The 23943-nt window shown below is 40.5% G+C and overlaps 1 protein-coding gene and 1 long non-coding RNA gene across 7 annotated transcripts in view; both read right to left on the bottom strand.

Annotated features, from left to right (window-relative positions):
- The window catches only part of Tbc1d1 (TBC1 domain family member 1), a 214402-nt gene that overhangs the window by 111448 nt on the left and 79011 nt on the right, over positions 1-23943 (bottom strand). The window lies entirely within an intron of this gene.
- LOC144366647 (uncharacterized) lies at positions 1182-23085 on the bottom strand. Its single transcript, XR_013425750.1, has 3 exons — positions 22576-23085; positions 2912-3084; positions 1182-1763 (listed from the first exon to the last, which is right to left on the bottom strand). It is a non-coding gene; the product is annotated as an uncharacterized LOC144366647 (long non-coding RNA).

Here is a 23943-nt window from a genome sequence, read left to right as displayed (position 1 = left end):
TAAAATTTTAGATTATATCAAAAATGTTCAGAAACAGAGCCAAGCAGAATTCTTAAGGGATGGCTTGTTTGCATGTTATTCCCACACCCTCCCCGCTCCCTGCTGTGTAAAATGTAAAGACTGGAATCACAGAGAACACCAATGAACAAAATTGGACCAAAAAATACAGGTCATTTGCAAATTATCTACACACTTCTTCACGCACAGCACAGGTCAAAAATATGCCTCTCAGAGATGGTTTTGTTTCTCCTGATAGGTTATTTTCTCCCCTTGCACCAGGACCTAAGTCTGAAGTCAAATGGTGTCAGTCCTTGGTGACTGGGGCCCCTGGGGTATCATGTGGTCCCACTCTCACTGGAATTCACCTTCAAGCAGTGTTTACCTATCAGCAGAAAACACAGCAACTCAGAGAAAACATAGCAAAGGAATGTTCTCACTTTTAGCAAGGTCTCCAAGAGCAGGACTTCATTTTGCATATAAAAGATAAGGCTTCCCTCCCTCAAAGCACTGAAAGAAAAAAAAACAAAAGCTCCCTGAGCAGAGGTAGGCTCAGGTCACAAGCAACAAGAGATAGAGATGTCCCCAAGGAGGCTTATGAGAAATCCCCACAACACAAACATAGGCTGGGGAACATATGTACACCAGATATCAACACCAGGGAAGGAAAACATCACTGAACACATGCACTACCAAAGCAGTCGTTTTTTTCATCAAATCCTAACCTTAATTCTCAGCATAAAGTGCAATACAGCACCTTACCAACTCAGTCAATCTCAATCACACGAATAAAATCAGCTTATCAGAACTGAGGCATCCAACCAAGATATGTAAACTTTGATCTTGCATTCTTCCCCTCTCTATCCCCTTGCCTGAAGAGGAAAATTTCATAAGTATATGTTTTTATCTCTGGAACTATACTCTTACACCAATCCCCGGGTTCCCCAGTTCTAATCAGAAGCAGCAGAGGTGTCCCTAGGCCAAAGGGACTGGGATCCCCGAGAGGCCAATCACTTTACAGTCAAGAAGTCATAGCTAGTTACTAGTGAACAGAATAGACAGGGAGAAAAATAAAATAAAATAAAATAAAAGCCTTACCCTCTTCTCCCTCCAACTCAAGGAGGCAAAGGCTGACCCTGGGCTTCTTCAAAGAGTAGAGTAACTAGAAGGGCTAACCTCAAGAACCAAGGAAAAACAATTGTTAATGTTTTCTCAATAATCATAATGTCACTTCTCAATAATCCATCTTCCTTTTTAAACACAGCAGAATATATCCTTCATATAACTTTGATTTCTAATAATTTTAATAAATGTCCCCCAAAAAGGAAAATAAACACGCCCAGAAGTGGTTTTTCTTCTGTGTGGTTCTATGCATATACTTAATGGCAATTTCCTTTGCCAAAAAAAAAGGGATTACAATGTTCTGTAACATTTCTCATCATGGGCATGTTTCATTGACATCAACTCATAGAGAATCATCTCGTTCCTTTCCAGTAACTACTAAACCATTTGTGGCTTAAGCAGTGAGTGAATTCAACGTTATAAACACTAGAGACAAAGTGTATGGTTTAGATCTTAAATGTCCCCCAAAAGCTTGTCTGTTGAAGGTTAGGTCCCTGCTGGTGGTGTTAGTGGACATAAGGTTATGAGAATAATTCTATAAAATGGACTCACTGTGCTTTCTTTTCCAAGAAGCAATTTACCTGCAGCCCTGCCTGCCCTATGAGGACAGGATATGTCACATTCCTCAGCAAACCACTTGTTAACTGCAGGAGAAATGCAGACCATGATAATGTTAATAAGAACCCAGAAGATTTTTGTGACCAGATCCTAAAACTCTGGGAGATTAGGATAGGTCCTCCTACCCGTAAAATATGTAAGAATGTATGGTTAAGAATCCAGTTGGAACCCAGTTAGCATGGGCCAAAGTGACCTAAAGTTTCCATGACAGTTAGACTTGAAAATCTGATGTTGTTCTTCTGTCAGTCAAAAGTCAAGAGGGAGAACTGGGCGGAATCCTCTGGAAACTTCTCTGGGATCCACAATAAAACCAAAGTGTAGGAGGGACACGTTCTGCCTCTCCTCTCTGAGGGGACTCATTCTCTCCCTTGAGATTGTCCCCCTTTCCCTTTTCTATCCCTTCAATAAACTCATTCCTGTTACTCTGAGCAACATGTCTAAAATCTTTCTGACTTATCTCAAGAATCGGGGTTTGAAAAGGGTGTCTTCCCACTGCCTCATCTCTCAGGAGGCCTGAGAAGCTCTGTAACTGTGGCACTCCTGGAAGATGGTGGAACTTTTAGGAGGTGGGGGCTTATGGGAGCAAGCAGGTCAGTAGAGGTGTGCCCTTGAAGGGTCACTGGGGCCCTGGCCTCTTCTTGTCTTCCTCTTTGCTTCCAGCAGCCTCAAAATGAGCAGCTCTTCTCCACCATGTCCTTCACCATGATGGTCTGCCTCCCCAAAGGCCCAAAAGCAACAGAGCCAAGTGACCATGGACTGAAATGTCTGAAACCATGAACCAAAGTAAACCTTTCCCCCTTATCAGCTGTTTTATCTCTGGTATTTGTTACAGCCACAGAAAGCTGACTAACACACATGAAAAATACAAGGGTTTTTGTTGTTGTTGTTCATGCCTACTCAGGATTCATCATGAATATTGCTTAATAAGCCATTTTGAGTGCCCTGACTGTTTCCCAGACCCCTAGCTGTTGCATTTTAGAGTAAGCTGTTTGTGTGCCGAGTAGAGAGGTCATCAGGAAAAGTTTTGAAAATGAAACCAGTATTGCTCACTAGACAACAAACATTTCACTGGGAGGCAGAGGGAGGATCTGGGAGCAGAAATGGATGTAAAATAACCTCTAAAAGACAGATGGACTCTGGCTACTGGTCATAACCATCAGGAAAGTCAGCCTACCTCCATCCACAGCTGGAGTCATGAAAACTCTTGGCGCTGACAGGTCCTGCAGGGAATTCTGTAACTGGAATGCTGAAATAAGTTCCACATGTCACTGCTTCCTGTGCAAACCAGGCACGCCTCTCTTAGGACCTCCGCTGCCTCTTCTGTCAAACTGTGACATTACCAGTTACCTTGTAGGGTCATTTTAAGATAAATTAACTCATAAGTGCGAATGTTTAGAACAGAACCTAGCACATAGTGGCTGCCAATGAATACTGTTCTCACATTTGCAAAGAAAAGAAAGGCCAATTTTCTATTAAATTAACAGTACCCAAAGGCAACAGGCTCACTATTATTCAATCTGCCTTTCAGTACAGCACTGATAACAAATGACAGAAAGTTATTATATAAAATCACCCTGGCAACATATAATTCCAGTTACATCTCAAAATTTGCTTGAATTTCCAAATATTCTGTATGCAACATAAGTCTCTTGCATCTCACCCAACTCTTGACTTTCCAGCATTTCCACATATAAAGAGAAGTGTTTAGATTAAAAATGGGGCTGAGAAAGCAGAATATTCCCTTCTCCTTCCACCAACTCTAGATATCACAAGGACCCACATGAACACAGCATGACGACACCACCACCTTACAAAAGACACACGGTTGTAGGGCACATTCAGTACAGCCCTACAAATACAGAGCTAAATTCTTAAATGCTCTAATGTCAGCCCCAAGAGAATAGAATTACCATCTCACTGAAATAAGCCAAAGGGCCCAGAGAAGTACCTGGCAGAGCAAAGCTCCTCATTCAATGTGTTCAATATATGAATATTGCAATGCAAACTAAAAAGTAATGGCTTCAAAGTTTGTAAATGATGAGAAAAATCACAAGTAGATTTTGGAAACCTGGCTCTCTGGGCACTAGGCAGGATGGCATATACTCTATCGTGATGTCTGTGCACAGTAGACAAAAAACAAGCACCCACAGAAGGAACAAATGATGTAAAAATACTAAACATGAAGCACTAGGAATAAGTCCTTTTGGATTATAAGATTTTTCTAGACAGCTGAAGACTGACCTTTTAAAGTACCTAACCTATTTTTTATTATCAATGTTCCATGTTCAGATGGAAATCATTTAGCATGTTTTTTCAAAGGCTATAAAAAATGCAATTTAACCCTCTCCTTTTTGTGGTGAGTACTTACTACAGATGACCACGAGGACTATTGAGGTGGTGATAAGCAGTGTGCTGCCACAGGCTGGGTGACAGCATGACTCCTGGGGCTCAACAGTCTTCCTAGGGTAGAGGTGGTCTCTCAGTTCTCAGTTACATATCCCACATTCCTCCAGGTCCTCTCTAAGCAAATGGTATCAGGTCTGCTCTCTCAAACACACCCCAAGGGCTAAAGAAGAGATTCTTAAAGAGTTTATGGCCTCTGACAGCCTGGTGAAGCCTAAGAATCATTATCAGAATTCAATTTTTCAAGGAATAAAATAGAACACAAGGGAATACAAATGGGTTTAATTATACTGAAACATTACTACCCAGATAATTATGATGCAGAATTATGTGTTTGTTACCATATTTAACAAGGTCTCTTAGTAAGTCACTACCTATGTCATTCAAAATAATAAGCATATACAGTATTTTAGAGGATATGAAAATAAGGTCATAAAGAAATATTTGGTCTTTGTCCTCGATTTTTGGCAAAAGAGCGTCTAAAACCCTTCCAACCCCCTTGGAATTTCCTGAGTGATGAGGTGATAGAGCATCTTTTGTTATTCATAGTAAGCCCCTTCCAACCATACCTGAGTTTAAGCTAATAATATGATTGAGTTGCATCCTTACAGCCCCTAGAAAAGCTTAGGATAGGGGCTGGTTGCCAGAGAATTACAGGGTTGGAACTTGACCCCACCCTTATCTCCTAGAAGGGTTCAGGTTGTAAATGTAAATGTTGTTAATCACCAACAGCCAATGATTTAATCAACCATATCTACCTAATAGAACCTCCATAAAAATACAGAAAAATGGGGTTCAGAGAGCTTCCCATTTAGCGAAGTGGCACACCTAAAGAGGGCACAGAAGAAGAGCTGCACACCTCCCAATCCCAACCCATACCTTGCCCTCTGCTTCTCTTCCATTTGGCTGGTCCTGAGTTGTTTCCTTGAAAATAAACTGGTAAATATATACAATGGGGGTTCTGAGTTCTGTGAGCCATTCTATCTACGCCTATGTAGTCTCGTAAGTCTAACCTCTTACACTGATTGCAGTATCCACACTAACTCTGGGTAGTCAGTGTCAGAAATGAACTGAATCTCTGGCCACCCCACCTAGTGCCCAGAGAGCTAGAAAACTGGTTGTTGATGGGGGAAAAACCCATTTGACTTCAGAAGTTTGAGGAGTGGAAATAGATCACAGGTTGTGGTTTTGTTGAAGACATTGTCACAGGAACTGCTCATGCTATTTGGTTTGATGACTATTAATAACTGAAGTATGTGTTAGACTTTAGTTGGAAATTAGTGAGAATAAAGATGTAATTTTTTTTTTCCTCAAAAGCATGGACCCTCTGACTTCTATTCTCTGGCCCCACTGTAAGAACCACTGAACTAAAGGAAATCCTGAGGTAAAGGGAAACTAGCAAGAACTCAAAGATAAGAAAACCATCACCACCATTCATCTCTTGGGACCATGGTGTGCATGTATTACATGTATGAATAATGCATCAAAGCCATCCCCTCGATTTTAATGCCAACATAAATCCAACTGAAAATGGGAAAGCCTTGCCAGAAGATATAGCCATCAATATCTACAAAGAGAGGTCAAAATGACATCATGCAATCTATAAGGAAAGCAAATTCAAATGGAACAAACCTCAAGTGTCTATTAGTTAGAAGAAGAAATTAATTTCTACGTATCATAAGTTTACCAATACAAATACATCACAACTGTATTCAAATACTATAAGGACTCAGTTTAAGTCTGGTGTGATTTATTGTATAGTTAGTTCTTGAACATGATAACTCAGTCCAATACAAGAAATACATTAAATTTACACTATTCCTGAAAACAGAGAACAGGAAAGACAAGACAAAATAGATAACTTTGAAACTTCATTTCAAAAAACTGTTGTTTGGACTGCAGCTCACATTTGACACATGAAGGCAAACAGATGAGCTTTTATTCTAGAATGTTCCTTCCATTGACTCTATTAGCATCTGATTCTTCTGGATCCAATTCAAATATCTCCTCTATCCCATTTCTCAGAGGGCTGCTTTCCCAGATTTTTGTGGCACTGGTGCCACAGCACCCTTTGGGCTGGGGTAGGGTACTGACTCATTTCTGTAATCACTGCAGGCCTGTCAGGGTGTTTGCTAAATTACACACACTTTAACATGTGAAGTAAACAAAAAGCAATTTTCTGTTTTTCTACCTTCAAGTGTAAACTGGAAAATGCAACACTAATTCACCTCAATTTAAATATATTAACTAGATAATGTGCAGGTAAGCTACATAGGTTACCTGCAAGTTATCTAGTTAATATATTTATTAACCAAAAAGTAAGGCAGCTTCATTTTCTAATCTTACCTAATATGATGTAGGGAAAGTGTGATCAAGCAAGTTTATACAACCAGGAGCACACTGCAGGCAGGAGGGTGTGCTGAATTTCTGACATGACACTGTCCCTCATACCCAGAATGAATAAATGACTTAGGAAGGAATATGCACATGACTGAGGAGAAAGAATGAACCACCTGACTGGGGCAGTGACATTCCAAATGCTTCACTATATAGCATCAAAAGCCTTTAAGTGATAAAAATGAAATAGACTTCAAAATCTATAGAAATCAAAAAATGCAGATGACATACCAAAAGCAATAATCAATACTATATCTATATATGCATAAGTAATTAAGGATAAAACTCATACCTTAAATTAAAATTGTGATAATACTAAAAAATGTCCTGTTTTATGAAGCTGAAAGTTCAAATTTGAGTTTAGATAACAGAGCCTGTTAGTCACATATACTCTCTTTGCTCATTCTTAGGAATTACAAATTACAAATTATTAATTTGTAGACATGGTATGGAATAAATATTAAAAACAGAAAATATTAAATAAGTAAATATTAAAATATTAAATAAATAAATCTTAAAACCAGAAAATGATCCATAGGTTCGGGCTACCACATGAATATATGGCACCTTTGTTCACATTATTTAAAAGGCAAGCCCCAGAACCCCCCACCTAGTAGACAACAACCCATGTGTGGCAGATTTTGGTAAGATGAGTGTGGATCTCAGTCCTCATTCAAGTTGGCGTCATTGGTTGGCTACCTATCTTTGCACAGTACACAACCTGCACAAATACAGCCCTGTCACTAGCACCTGTGAGATCCAAGACAATTCCAAATGAATTTTAAAACAAAGTTACTAATGCATGAATGTCACACTCAATCTCAGGAAAGAGTTCTGACACATCTTGTAAAGACTATTCACAATTTTGAAATAGATCACCTAGTTTTCACAGTATTAACTGCATTCTTAAGTAAAACCTATCACACATGTTCACAAACCCTCAACTCCATTCACTTTCAGTGATAAAACAAGTCTTTGGTCTCTTCCCATTTTGGTCTTTTTCTTAAATGAAATTGTACTCACCAATGGTCATTCCTTTTCTTTAATCTTGATCTAAAGCAAATCAGAACTTTGGCCAATAACTTGTGAATTAAAAGCAGTCTAATTTACATTTTACATATTATAGACTTTATATAATATCACATATTAACAATAACACTGTAACAATAACAATACTATTTGTTGCTCCTTAGCTTTCTCCCAGTTATAAATGTTACACAGCTTCAAAGTTTATAAAAGGAGTCTATCCTAGGCAAATGATACCTCAAAAGCAGAACTGAGTAGCAACTTCCTTCCTGCTTTCACTGATAAAAAAAAAATACAAGAAATCATCAAAGAAATATAAGACAAAAATGAAACAGCATAAAGTCACACAGAAAATAAAGTTGTCCAAGTCCCAATTCATAACAGTGTCTAGACTCATCAATGAATGAGAAAAAAAATCAGATCTCCTCTTGGAACCAATTATCCCACCAGAACAATTCCCCCAGGACCATTTATCATCATGTCCCTTATGAACTGCAGTACTCCAATCACGTTTAGTTCCAAAACCGTTGTATACTTAAAAACAAACTAGCTAATAGAATGTAAATATAAATAAAAACAAAAATCCCAGCATCAAAACCATGGCGATATATGTAAAGTATATACGTAATTTACAGAACACACACACAAAAGACAACAATAAAAAGCAAAAACCCTGCAGCTGTTAATTCCTCATGGGGTAGACCCTGTATGCCAAAAGTTCATGTGAAAAAGATTTAAGGATTTTAGTTGACCAAAAGCTCAGACTAAGCCCACAGAATGGCCTGGATACCAAAAGAATGAAAAGGAACAAAAAGCCAGGGCTTAGGAGAATGTCCTCCTTACATCAGGAGACGGGTCACAGCCCCCATCCTTCCTGCTGATGAGGCCACATAGGAAGTTTTGTGTTTTCTTTTAGAAAACTTTAAAAGCAGCAGCCGCAGCAAGGGTGATGTGCTGGTCTGCAGAGTCCTGAACAGAGACTAGGGGAAGGAGATAGGGCTGTGGCTGGGGAGGGGGAAAGCCCAGAAGCACATCTATATCTCAGGGAGCTCTATTCTTCTCTCATAATTAGGAAGGAAGGAAAGGTAGTGTGACACAAAGTGATTTGTGATTTGAATGTCACACTGTACCCCAAAAGCATGGACAATTACTACGTGTCATTTTTTTTTTAAGTTTACAGGCAAAAGGAAAAGACACCTGCCTCTGCCATCAAGGGCCTGCTAAGCAGGGGTGGGAAAGCACAGTTACGCACCCACCCAGCTCCTCCACTTGGAGTGGGGGTCAGGGATGACTTCATCTTCACAAGATTAGTTATTTTACAATCTGTAACATTCCTAGAGAACCAACATCGAAACCAAGACTGAGAGGAGATAAAGACGGCTGCTCCAGCCAAGAGCTGCTGCTGGGAACCTGCCCACAGCTGGCTGTTTCTCCCAGGACAAGGGATCACTAAAGTGTGTCCAAAGGCTTCTGAGACTTGCAAGAGCTGAACTTTGATCCGCCCACACAATCAAGGAACAAGATTCCATCTCCCAAGTGGGAACTGTAGTCTGAATTCTAACAACATTTTCAAAAGTGACACTTCATGATAAACAAGGACAAGAGAGAAAAAATAAAGATAAGCCCTGAGGGCAGAAGTGGGGTAATGAACTCTTAGCGAGGTAATTACTTCCTTCAAAACATATCTAGTAAAATGCTCTTCGCAGCCACAAACTAGGAAATACTTTTCACTGAGCTCTGCTTTCCTCTATCTTCTCCCTCTAGGAATCCCAAAATGCTCTCCCAAAGTCATCATGAGCTCTTCTTTCTTAGACTTCACTGAAATTTCTAAACACTTATTTAAAGAACCACTTAGCCTTTGTGCACTTTGACCTTAAAAGATCAAATTAAGCTTATTCTCTCTGCCCTAAAATAGGCTTCTCTCCTTACCTTCCCGTTTCCCAAATACCCTCTAAGTAACTGGGCTCAGAACCTGGAAAGTGGCTTTCACTCAATTCTCCTTGTTGCATCTTTCCATCAGCCATCATGAGCTGAGTTTTCAGGTGAATGGAAGGGATTCTAAAATATATCCCATTTCTAAAACTATATGAATGTAATACATGGAATTTGCATTACCCTGGTGTTTCAGCTAAGCTTCTCCCACCCAATTTTGGTGTGAATGGTCCAGGCTGCACTTAGCAGAACCTAAGACCTTCAACCCAAGGGCCCTGCCTCTGGCCTGTTCCTGTATCCATCATCTGCTCTCCACTGACAGCTGATCTTCCAGAAGCATTGTCCTGATGGTATCTGACTACCACTCAAAAAACATCTACAGCCCTTCTCCAATCTCTGTCAAAAACATTTGACACACAATCAACTCTCAGCATCCTCCATAACGGAGCGCTAATCCACTCACTGCTTTATTCCACTCAGCTTCCCTGCAACTTCCTTTTTTACCAAACATGTTTTATACACATCCTGAGCCTGTGTCCATCTGTGATCACACCTCCATACTTGGGTCATACAGCTTCTTCCACCCGGAATATTTTTTCTCATCCCCTGGATGGAACCCTCAACTCACCCATTCAACCTATTCATTTCAGAGATCAGGAAATAAAGCTACACAGAAGGTTAGAATGACCATCCTGAGGTCACAGAGCCAGGGTGGACAGAACTGGATCTCCCAGTCAGAACTGTTTTTCTAGACCACACCAGCTGCCCGTGATTTGCTTTTAATTGTGTTAAAATAGTCTTTGGTATGAAATTTCCTTTTTAAGCTAAACCCTCAAGCCCAGTAAATTAAAAAATAAATAAATGTGGGCGCATTTCCAGTAACATGGGATAGGGGGTTCCCTACCACAGCCTTAGCAGGTTTTTACCTCTAAGTTTAGCAGCAGGTACTATGTGAGCATAAAGGGCTTTGGTACCAATCCTAAAGTGTGTGCAGGAAGGACTTAAGGGAAGAGTCACCTTGCCCTAACAGAGAGGAGCAGGAAGACTCCGCTACCTTTGTCTATTCAATCAGGATTAAAACAAAATTTGTTAGAGAAATCTAAAGACTCCCCAAACCAGCAGAGAGGACACTGTGGCCCTTTCTTAACCCTACATCTAAACTACATCTCACTCTTAGACTGAAAACCATGTTTTCAAGAAGGAAGACATTTAACTTAACAGGCTACAATTAGTTCTGATTATCCCTGATAATATCAATGAGACTGTCAAATAGGATTGACTGCATGTCTAAAATTACTACCACTGTCTACCAAAAGGCCACTTGGAGGTCCAAGAGCTTCCTGGTCACCTTTATGGCAAGACCACTGGGTAACTGTGTTCTCTGAGCTCAGGGATGTATTATGTCTCCCATTCTACATGCACAGTGGACACATTTAGTAATGTATCAGAGTTGACACTGAACTTGGAGGAACAACCAGATTCTTGGCCAAGAATGCCTAGGAACACCACACTAATTGCCTAAATAATGAGTGTGCTAACTGTAGAACAACCAATACAGAGTTGTGTTATGGTGGTCTACTAGATGGAGTTCTTTTCCTGTTTTTTTGTTTTTTTGTTTTTTTTTTTAAAAAAAAAAAACAGACTAGCTGACTGACACACATTAGAGAATTGGCAAAAACCAAATCTTGGCACACTATCATTCACACCAAAATTGGGTTGGAGAAACTTGCAAAGCTGTCTTTACTGAAACACCAGGGTAATGCAAATTCCATGTATTACATTCACATATTTTTAGAAATGGGTTATATTTTAGAATCCCTTCCATTCACCGGAAAACTCAGAAACAAGATTATTTCTAGAACAATAAGAAAGTTTGGGCCATAGTAGATTAGTAATATTTCATGCTTACTATCTAATGAGTTTATTAAAAATCAATATACAAATCACAACCTCATCACTCAATAAGTGGGCTTCTGATTTGTTTTTCTGAAGCAAAATTGTATGAACTCTAGTATTTTGCATTTGGAAATTTATAAGGGTCTTTAAAAAAAAAAAGAGCCTGACACAATACTGACCAAAACAAGAGACCTGTGCAAATGTCTCTAAGCAAATATTGTCTCAAAAATCTTAGTTTATTTTCACCTAATGACTGGTTTCCTTTGGATCCACCCTGTTAAAAGAACTTCCTTAAAATACCATTCAGCTAACTCTCTGTCTTTGGCAGGCCTACACTTATAAATTGTGCTAAACAAATAAACTTCCTTCCTATTTTTAAAATTTTCCAAAATTGGAAATTCTCCATCTATGGTGGGCAAACTATTTTCTGGGGTTTAACAGCCTTGGCAATGAAGAAATTCTTCACAGTATTTTGAGATGAAAAAGAACAGAAACTGTTGAGCAGCCCCCTCCCAGCACCTATTTTAAGGAAGGGGGAAATAAAGGCACAGACTTGTGACTTTCAGCAAGGTCACTCAGGCTGTCAGTAGCAGAAGCAGTGTAATTCTCTCTGCCCCATTTTCCCTTTATCTGATCTAAATTGCCTGTAGCCTGATGAAAGCATTTGTTCCTGTTCTGTACTACTGAGCCAGGGCTTATGTTTAACTCATGCACAACAGATAACAATCTAAATGTTACCACAAGTGCAGAGGATGCAAGGAGCTCTAAAGATGATGTTGGAAAACTTTGTTTTAATCTCAGCCGAGATACTAGGGAGCATCACACCTACTGAGAGCTTCATGATTCTCATCCTTAAAAGGAGAGAACAGAACTAGGCAAATGCAAAGGTCTTCTCCACTGCCAAGTTCAGTGAAGACGCCTGTGCTGACAGTATGGCTCACATGTACCCAGTGCTTCCTCTGAGCCAGGCCCTGTTCCACATATGCTATGAGGCTAAATCCTCAACAGTCTGGAAGAGAAATAAACTGCCCAAAGTCATACTTCCACTGGTATCAGGTAAAGAGGTGATTTGTCCCAAGCTAGTGACTCTAGTGACCCCTTCCTTCTCATTAGAGTTGGACCATCTAAGATGTTTGGCCTGAAATGCAGTCAGAAACACAGATTCTCAACTGAATACAACCATACCCATTATTCAACACAATGATCATTTTGAAGATCAAGGACTAAGGCCCAGGGACATGTAACTAGACCAAGATCAAGAAATGTATTGCAAATATATGCCTACACCTAGTCATTCCAACACAAGTTTACGCTAAAGAATGTTTGGCAATTTACACTCACTTGCATCATCTAGTTTGCCGCCCAAACGAAACTACCTGATGGGCCGCAGACACCGATGACCTTTCTCATGTCACCTAGCCAACACTGAACAGCAAACAGAGCAAACCTTGCTTTCCAGTCCACAACATGAGCTTCCCTTCTGGTATGATATCATAGGCAGGAGAAATGTCCAGCATGGTGGACATATGAAACATGGGCCCATGGTGCTTTGAAAGGAATATCAGATAATAAGTAAACATTCTAAAGCTCTTCTCCAGTTCAAGTCATCAAGAGAAGGAAAGCTTACAGAGAAGTCACCTCAATACTCATCTCTCCTGGCCTATCACTGAACCACCTTTAACATTCTTCTAATCTTCACCTACCTGCAATCCTCTACCAGTGATCTCTTAATTCCCGTCGTCTTACTTCTCTAACCAAGAACATCATGAAATGAGAGATACTAAAGCTACTTTTTTACACTTGTTGTGTGGTTTCAACCTTGTATACCTATTTTGAAAAACAGGCAGGAGGATAAAATGTTCAACTAACCTAAGTGTGAGAAAAATGTTCAGTTTCTCAGTGGGACAAGATATTGTTCAAAATTCTATGACCGTGTTTCACATTCTGAACATGTGCCATCATCCCCTCTTGACAGAGAGAGCAGAGCTATAGCAGTTAAAAATTAATTTAGAGCAGGACAATTTAAGCTTTAATCTTAACAGCTGTGACTTCTATTATACAACATGGTTATTATAGTTAACAATATATCATACCCTTGAAAAATCTAAAAGTGGACTTGAAGTGTTTTCACCACAAAAATAATAAGTTTGTGAAGTAATACATATGCTAATGAGCTAGATTTAGTCATTCCACAATGTGTAATTCAAAACACATGTTGTAATGGTAAATACATACAAACTTTAAATGTTCATTTAAACTTCAGTTTCTTTATATTCCTTTCCAAAAAAAAAAATGTAAAGAGGGAATGACAACACTACCACTACAATTATTTTAAGAATTAAATAAATTATGGAATTTGACTCCTCTCAACAAATTGGCTGCCACCATATTAAGTGATCAGAATCATAATCACCTCTTCCGCTCCTTGGTTACATTAATGCTAACCTAATTTTCCCTCCTCTTACATGCCCTTTGCAGGTGATATTTTCCCAAGCAAAATCAATCTCCCACATTAGAGGAGTGATACATTATATGTGTCTCCATTTCCCAAGGACACCACACTGGAACAGGAGGACTAAGTGGGTTAGTGGGTCACCAAAGCCCAGTGTTAGGGAGCCACCTCATCACACTGGACTTTGTCAATTTCCACTCTCTGCAGAAACCCAGGCCTTGGTTCCTTCCTGCACACAGTTCAAATGACAAGTTAGTCCTCCAAGGCTGCAGGGATGTTTATGACACATTTCATATGCTAAAGGATCTCCACCCATCCCAAGGATCTCTACCCATCCCAACCACTACTCAGATTTCATTTCCTTGACCCTTTCCCTAAATGCACCATGGCCTGAAATTTTCATGTATCTTCTCAAGAGATTAAGTATTCTGAAATACAATATACTGTTTCAAAGACGTTATTTTTTTTTTGGCAGAATATTTTTGAAGGCAAAATGCAAACAAATCAGCAAGGCAACACTAACAAGATACACAAAAACCAGAGGTCAAGGAACTTGGGTTTAAGTTCTGTATGAGCTTATTCAAAATAAGTTATTTCATTCTGGGTATCAGTTTCCTGAGGCAGAAAAGAACAAATGGAAGCACATCAGTACATTCAGGTTACACCAGAATTACATTACTGAGTTATCCCACAGTGATCACCATCCTAGCCACCCCAGGTTTGACAGGGTGTGCTGAGATGAAAGAAAAAGGTCACTCTTAATTCTGAATCTCCCTGAATCCAGTTAATTTGTTTAAAGTGAGGTGCCTTCTCCAAGGTTATAAATTCCTGGTCTCAAAACAAGACAAAAAGAGTTGGAAAGCAGCTCTTAATAGTTCTGAAACATACTTGAAAACTACCACTAGTATTTCCTAACTATTCTTTTACATACTTTATCACATCAATGGCCTATAATTATCCCTCTTTAAAGACTTCACTCAGGCCTCACCTTCTCATCTTTCCCAAATTGTAACTGAGTGATTTCTTGGGCATACACTATATTAACACATTAAAATTAAATTATGGAGGCTGGGGAGGCGTAGTGCAGTGGTACAGAGCTTGCCAAGCATTTAAGAGGTCACCAGTTAGATCTCCATTGCTGAAGAAGAAAAAATAAAAGTAATAATCATCACGGGTCTCCCTCTCCCCACTAGACCTCACGCAAGCTGCACAGAGGCTGGACAGTGTCCTATTTGGCTCTGGCCCACACCTGTTCACACCACTTCTGTCCAATAGCTGCTGACTTCAAATGCCCACTCAACCAAATTTTTTTTTTAAGGAGAGGGGGAGAGAGAGAGAAGAAGAGAATCTTTTTTTTTTTTTTTGTAGATGGACACAACACAATGCCTTTATTTTTCTGTAGTGCTGAGGATTGAACCTGGGTCCCGCCCGTGCTAAGCAAGCACTCTACCACTGAGCCACAATCCCAGCCCCACCACTCAACCAATTTTAAATAGTTTGTTTGCAATAGTCTTTACAATTTCTTAGGCAGATTTTGTCATTATTCAATTTTAGAAAAGGATCTAAAAAACAGAAAGGTAAATACAAAACAAACATAATAAGTTCATTTTATAGATGAAAAAACAAGCTTAACAAAATTAACTTAGCCAAGCTCAATCATAGTAAAGGAACAAAGACAGTGAGCTTGTTAAAATCTCATTGTAACAATATGACAGATAACAAAAATAATTTACAGGAAAAGAACCAAAGTGCATGAAAATCGATGAGATCTTTTCTCATCATGTCTTTCATATAAATCTAACATAAAAACATGGCATTGGTTCATCACTCTTTCAGTAACAAAATCAGAAATAAAAAAAAAATTTTAAATGGGGAAATCAGAGATACTTAAGTTTAGGTTCACAAATATAACCCAAAAAGGTTTTGTTCATTTTTACAGATGTTCCTGAATAAACATCAGTGTGCATTACAAAACAGAACTAAAAAAGACTAATGTATTATTCCCAGTCTTCAGGACAATGCAAATTAAAACCACAGGATACATTAATGTGCCTATTAGAATAACCAAAATCCAGGACACCTCAACATCAAAGGTCATAAGGATGTGGAACAGGAACTCTCATTTATTGCTGATGGAAATACAAAATGGTATACGCACTTTGAGAGTGTGGCAGTTTCTCAGAAAACTAAAAATATTCTTATTATATGACTCTGCAATCACAATTCCCTGGTATCTTTAAAAGGAGTTGGAAATGTATATCTACAAAAAATCCAACATGCAAACATTCATAGCAGTTTGACTCAAACCCAGGAAGCAACCAAGATATTCTTCTAGAAGTAAAGGGATCAACTATCAATTATGGTGCATCTGGACAAAAAAATGAGCTATCAGGCCATGAAAAGACATAAGAAACCTTAAATGTATTTTGCTAATTAAAAGAAGCCAATCTGGAAAAAGCTACATAGTGTACAATTCCAACTTATGACATCCTCCATAGGAAAATTAGACAGTTTAAAAAAAAAAATCAAAAGTTTTCAAGGACTCAGGGAAGTATGAAGGAACAGTCAGAGAACAGAGGATGTGGAGGGCAATTAAACCATTTATATGACATGATTATAGTTGATACATGTCACTAAAGATTTGTCCAAAACCAAGGAGTACCATATTTCACCACATAACTGTTGCAGGGTTTTTGCCAAATATTGAGGCCATTATATAAAGCTTTTTTTTCTTTTTTTTAATTTTGCCAGTATTGCTTTAAAATCAATTTACTACTAAACTGTCCTTGGTGCAAGGTTAGGACACATGGAATACTCTTCAATAAACATTAGTGCAGTGGTGAAACAGGCATACACCACCAATGTAAACTATGGGCTTTGGGTGACAATGGTGTGTCAGTGTGGGTTCATCAATTGTAACAAATATACAATGCTGGTAGGGGATGCCAACAATAGGGGAGACTGTGCATGTCCAGAGGCAGGGAACTATGGGACCCCTGCTTCCAATCAATTTTGCTGTGAACTCAAAACTGCTCTAAAAAATAGTATTTAAAAAAAAAAAAAAGAAGGAAATAAGTCTTCCTCAAATAATACCCGACTCCTACTCTATGATAATATCCTAATGGTATGTAAAGTTAAATACAGGAAAAAAGGGAAGGCCAAAGATTATTTTTTGTTGTTGTTGTTTTTATATTTGATAAACTAAACAAGTAATACATTCAAAGTTCAAAATTTTTATGTATTAACATAAGGGGTGCAAAAGTATGCAGTGCCAACTTTTCCTTCTACTCCTGTGTCCCAGACACCTAATTTTAAAGATCACTGTTATTTTTGCTTCATGGGACACTTATTCCACTATTATCCTCCCAAAAAACACAAGGGACTAATATGAAATCGTGTCACTGGTTCTAAAAAATGTGAATTCTTATGTCCAATGACAAGTGTGAAAGAAAACATACATTAAGAACTTTACTATTTGAAGTGTGGTCCCCAGACTAGCAGCACTGTATCCATCAACTGAGAGCTTGTTGGGACTGCAGCATCAGCATCATGGAGAACTTGCCTGAAATGCTGAATACTAACCCAGACCTACAGAACCAGAGCTACATTTTACAAGACACCCAAGTGATCTGATAACACTGGTATATAAGACAACACCACCTGTTTTCATGGAGTTTACAGGCTAGTGAAGACTATACACGGCATCATAGAGAAAGGACACAGAGCTACAAGAGTTTGGGAAAGACCCACTTTGGTCCTTAATGGATCTTCACTGCCCCAGGATAAAATGGCAGCTCCTAAAAAGGAGATCTGTAAGCCATGCAAATCCTGTCCAGTCTCACCTCTGAGACTCAGTATAGCAGTCTCTCTCCACCCTACAACCACCTGTGACTACAGTTCGCCCAACACCTTAGGTGTTTGCACGTTACTCCAACTGCCTGGCTCATCCTGCCCTTCTCATTACCCTCTACCCTATTTAGTACATTCATCCAATGAATGAGTGATTAATCAGAGATGTCTCAGGAAAGATATGAAAGATTAGAAGGGGTGTTCTGGTGTGTGTCTTGCTAGGGATCAAACCCAGGAACTCGTCATGGCAAGCAAACACTCTACCACTGAACTATATCCCCAGCCCTATCTATCAAAAGGTTTGACAGTCAGCAATGGAAGATGAGGGAACAGAACTGTAGCCTAAGATCAGTTTAGGATATCCATCTAGGAGAACAGATGGTATTTCAACTGATTTCTTCTCTTTATGACATCTACTCTGGGTTGTTCTATTATGGACTAGGTGGGGTTTCTACCCCACCGACCTCCATTCTTAGGAAAACCAAACTGTGCCCAAGTTATCAGTACTCTATGTGACTAGAGTTCCCAAAGACCAAAGAGAGGCTGCTGAGATTTCCAGTCACAGTGCTCCACAGCAACTCTTCTGAAATCTTGGTGGAGGTTACACCAGTTTTGCTAAGCAGATGCAGCACATTTTTCAAATTCAATGAATGGTTTGACTATGACAAGAAGGTGGCTTCCCCTCTTTATTAAACTCAAACAATTACTAATTAAATCTAACATCAGTCTAAACAATTAAAAAACATTTTTGCAGGGCTGGGATTATGGCTCAGCAGTAGAGCGCTCGCCTAGTGTAGGCGGGGCCCAGGTTCAATCCTCAGTACCACATAAAAATAAAGGTATTGTGTCCATCTATACCTAAAAAATAAATATTAAAAAAAATTTTTTGCTTCAAAAAGGAATCCATCACCTTAACCTAGAATACACTTCAAGGACAAACCAACATCATACTGACTTCAGCAAAACAGTAGAATCAATGCCTAAATAAAAACTTGCAGTAGACAAGTTCACACTTCCCAGGAAGGCTTCTGTGCTCTGTCTGGTCAACAGAAAGGCAAGTCCAACAGGCCAGAAGCACCCAAAGTGGGCTGGTCCAGTCTGTGGGAGACCTCCAAGGCAAATAAATAAATAGGACTGTGCCTGAACACTATAGTTAGAAGCAGCTGATCAAAGACAAGATATACTCAACACATAAGAAGCAATTAGTTACCTGGTCATTTGTACCAGTCTCAGACAAATAAGGTAACAAAGCCATCAGGTCACATCATTTCTGAAAGAACAGTTACATGGTCCCCAATGTTCCTCCCTTACCACTAAGTTCAACCTATCACCATCACCTCCTAACAGAACCAGAACAGCCTATGTGGTCCCTCTGCTTCCTTGCAAAATATGTGTCAGCTAGTCAATCCTCTCTTTTACACCTCCTACCAGCTTCCCACTACAATCAGGAGCAAATCCAAACCCTGTACCAGTGCCTACAGAGTCCTAACTGGCCTTGCCCAGTTTCCCCTTGGTCTGGGGCAAGGCAGGCCTCTCTACACAGTTAGCTATGCTCCAGCAACCTGGGCCTTTTTCCCAGTACTGTGCCTGTAGCATGCTTAGTGCCCTGTTCACTCATGCAATGCCAACCTGCCCCACCCCAGCCCCCAGTTGTTCTTAGTTGGCTTCTCTTCCAACCACTGATCACCATCTGAAACTACCTTTGTTTATTTATTCTAGCTCCTTTGCTATCTCTCTCACCTAGAATGCAAATTCCATATAAACAGGAAACTGGTCTGCTTCTTTGTTGCTAAATTCCCAGCTCATCAAAAAGTACAAGGAACATAGTAGGTGCTCCATCATGAGAATCTGTATTGAAAACATTGCTAAATGACGTGTTGAATAAATAATGGCTATAAACCTATGTTTTAGGAAAGTCCAATATGGAAAACCTGGTTTTATATAAAATATTAATTAGTAATTACTTGTTTTAAAAAAAGAATTCCTTCCTTAATGCATTTTTAACAACCTGGCTTAGAAATCTTTGGTGTGCTTATAAATCTTTTAAAAATATTTATTTTTTAAGGGACAAATCTATTGGGCAAAGTGAAATGACTTCTCCAGGATATAATATTGCCTGGTATACAGAAGGTACCCAAACAACTGCTTATAAACCCATGAGGACTGGAAAATAATATCCAGCAAAAACTATACAAAACTGCACTTGGATTTGAAATAGCAAACTGGGCTATATTTATGTCTCATTTTCCACTTTATCTGATAAACTGACATACATACATATATATATATATATACATACATATATATATATATATACACACACACACACACAAACACACACACACACACACTCTGATTTGTTTGTGTAGATAGATAGATAGATTTAAAATCCACTACCTTGAGATACTAGCAATAATCTTGGCCACAATCTTCATAGGTAGGTGCAAATTCAAGTAAATACAGAAAGTTACCTAGCAATGCTGATGCAGCTGGTTTTCACTAGCAAATAATGGAGGCATGGAGACTATCAACAGATACACTTGAAACTTCCAGGTTGTTGAAAACATCTGTAGTTCAGTATAATAATTACAAAGCTTGAGAAGTTCACTTTTAATTATAATCTTTTTTAAAAAGTTTAGTGTCCCCAACTAAACACTAACAAAGAAACTGCGCTTAATAAGCTCAGCCCTATTTGTGAGTCAATGCCCACCTGCCCTAATGTTCCAAATCATATCTAATTAAAAACAGAAAACAGTACAGCTTATTTTTTATTCTTTTAAGATAATCTCTTTAATATAAAACTTATTCCTGTTTGGCTTTATTCTTAAAACATGAAATTACTCTCTCTATCCATTCAATATTCATACAATATTAATGCATCACCCAAGAAAAACCAATTCATGCTCAGGTATCCATCTACATCAACTGACACCCACTCTTCTCCCCCACCAGGTGTTGGGCTACAAGTACAAAGGTCAAAATGGAAAAGAAACCAACTGGTAAATGGATGTACACATGTTTGTGTGAGGCATGTGTTCATGTGTATTTGTGAGTTCCTGAAAGAACATTTTTAAATCAAAGATAAATGCACTTTGGGATTATACAGTTTGTGTATTACCTATGCCTTTTGTCTCTGCCTTTAGAGCATTTCATAGTTCATAACATAGGGTGAATAAATTGTCTCTTCACCACAAACAGAACAGGCCCTATAGAACACCGTTCTTAGAAATCTATAATCCAAAGAAATGAACTTTCAAAGAATAAATACATTTTTTAAAATTATGTGACAATTACAGATAAATTTGCTACAAAAACATTTAATAGATTCTTGCTGTTGTTGTTTTGTCATTTAAATAACAACTTCAGAATAAGTTGATTCAGAATCTAAACCAGCTGTCAGCAAACACAAAAAGCACTGCCACTTGGATAAGGCTAACAATCTTTTTAAGGTCCCTGATGATTTTAAAAATATGGCTTTGGTCTGGTATTTTCACTGTCTCTTCTACAGTGAGGTAAACAGAAGTCCATCTCACTCCTACAGTGCAGAGCAGCTTATTAAATATACTGTGGAAAGGTAAATAAAACTTAAAAACAGGATTAGCAGAAGTTCTATAAAATTTCTCCTTACTGATTTTTAATTAAAACAACTCAGCTTCTTTTCGATTTTTTCTCCCTTTGGCCTTATAGTTCAACAACCATGTACAACAATACAAGTAGGACAATATAAAAGAGAACCAAATCCTCAAGCAAGGTATGAGTAAGTAAAATATAATCACAGTCTGAATTACATTTTGAAGTACACACTATTTTCAAAGTTTAGCATTATTCTAAAAAGCTGAATCTGCAAATCTGAAAATGTGGGTATTATCAATTATTCTTCAGAACAAAATTATAATGGCTCCAAACTTTTTTGAAAGTCATCTCACCAGCAGCTGTTTCTTCAGAGATGGAATGGTACTACATGGTGTCTAATGAGGAGTGGTGTCTCCGTTTTCTTATCACTTAAATCATAGGCAAAGCCACATCTGCTCACAAACAGGTATTCATAAAAATGTAATCAGAAAAATAACACTCTAAAAGCCTCACATCATAACTAGAGCTATAACCACCTAATTATTATTTGCTAAAGGTCAGAGCATGGCTAACGGGTTCTCTCAATGTGGGCTTGTTCCCCAACCTGCCACACACAGGAAGCAAGAAGAGCTGAAGGGCCAGCTAAAGGAGTCTGGAGTGGGGTGGGAGTAGGGAGCCCTGCTGACCCGCAGGTCTCTAAAGATGGCCAGGGATTAGAAATCAAAATACTCAAAACACCTGGTATTACAGGAGCGTGTAACAAAAATCGTGTGTCCTCCAGCTGATGGGGACCCTAGAAACCTGCGCCCGCCTCTTGGTTTCAGCAGTGGTGGACTCTGCCTGTTGGTAGCCCTCAGTGGCACTAATGTTCCAGAAATAAAACTTTATAGGACAGAAAGCAAAAACCGACGCTTAAAACTTCGCCCTCGGACCCCGAAGGCAGACGCCGCCGCGCGCTCCGGGCTCAGCCCGCAGGCCCCCGAGTCCCCGAGTCCCCGAGTCCCCGAGCCCCCGCCGCCAGCCGGCGCAGCACAGCCCGGGGCCGAGGGTGGCGGCCGGCCCCGCACGCCCCACCTGGGAAATGGGCGCGACGCCACCTGGCCCGCGCGCCCCACGGAGCTCAAAGCCTAATGAATGAAAAGTGCGGGGTAAAGGAGCCGCGGTCTCGGGGCTGCGCAGCGCCCCCTCCGCCGCCGCCGCCGGGCCCGCCGAGCCCCAGCCGGGCCAGGCCTGCCGGGACGCGGGCGCCGCAGGGCGGTCCGCTCCGGTAACGGGCGCCGGCCCGCCGCTGCCCCGCCGCCGCCGCCTACCTTGGCCACCCAGCTGAACAATGGTGACATCGCGGGCCGGGCGGCGGCTCCTCGCCCGCCGGCTCCCGCTCACTCCCGCCGCCGGCCCGTGGGGCCGCGGGTAGCCGGGGGCGGGCTCGGGGCGCACCGGGGCTCGGGCATCTTCCCCTCAGAGGCGGCGGCGAGGGCGACGGGCTCCTCCCCCCTCGTCACTGCCCGTGAGGTCGCGCCCGCCGGGCAGCCCGGCTGAGAAAGGGAAGTGGGAGGGGAAAGCGCGGGGGAGGGGGCGCCCCGGGAGGGGGCGGGAGGCTGCGCGCCGACCCCGCCCCCACCCCGCCCACCCCAGCGCGTCTCGCGGCGGGAAGTTGGGAATCGCGAGGGTCGCGCTCCTCCGGGCAGCTCCGGCTGTGCAGGGAGGGACTCCTGCGTGTGGAGACGGGGGTTGTCGAGACTCTGGCCGGTTTCCCACAACTTTCAGAAATCTAGAATTCCTTTCTCTCTGGGGTTTGATTTTTAAAAACTCAAGAGTTGGGAGCGAAAGCCAAGCCCGCCCAACTTTCCAGGAGCTCCCCCCACCCCCAAAGCGTTTCCTCCTAAGCGCTCTGGATTGCTAGTAACAAAAGGGCCAGTGTTTCCCCAGTGCCTAATACCTTTATGTAATCGGAGGTGGTTTTCTTGAGTCGTAAAACTCTGCTACTGAGACTTGAAATGGGACAGAGGCAGAGCCTTCAGCTCCTGCCAAGCCAGAGGTTGCATCAGTTTTCTTCTCCCCCAAGGCAAGATGTTGAGACAGGGTGGTCAGTTTATGGCTACAAAGGTTAAGCTGAGTTTCAAACTCAGACGCTCCTCAGTTCCACGCTGAGGAAGAAAAAGAAGAAAGTCCAAAGGTCTAAGAGCTGATGCAAGAGTGATGCATGCGTCAGGCGGAGCTACTCCCTGAGATCCTTTTTGGGCCCTCTGGTCAAAGAGCACAAGATATCTGCTTCTCTTTTCCTATTTTCATATTAAGTGTGCATTATCTTCATGATGGACCAGTAAGACATTTTAATGTTCCCTAAAAAATACTTCGAGTTTAACAAGTGTTACCCAAAAACTGAGTCCTATATTATAATGATTTCTGTAGGTCAGAAATCTGGTGGCATCTTGGCTGGATGCCTGTGGCTCAGTCAAGCTGTTAGCTGTGGATGCAGTCATCTCAGGCTGAATGGGACTGAAGTATCCACTTCCAAGATGGTTTACCTGGTGCCAGGATTTACGTCCCTGTGGGTGCTGGACTCAGGGTCTCAGCATTTTGTTGGTACCCTCCAAAGGCTTTACATTTAGCTTACATTCCCTCAGCACAAGTGCTCAAGAGAAAACACATGTCCAAAAAAAGAAGTCAGTCGTTTT

The sequence above is a fragment of the Ictidomys tridecemlineatus genome, chromosome 9 (genome assembly GCF_052094955.1).
Source record: "Ictidomys tridecemlineatus isolate mIctTri1 chromosome 9, mIctTri1.hap1, whole genome shotgun sequence".
NCBI classification, from domain to species: domain Eukaryota; kingdom Metazoa; phylum Chordata; class Mammalia; order Rodentia; family Sciuridae; genus Ictidomys; species Ictidomys tridecemlineatus.
The sequence above is the reverse complement of the archived record's forward strand: the minus strand, read 5'-3'. Positions and strand labels throughout refer to the sequence as shown.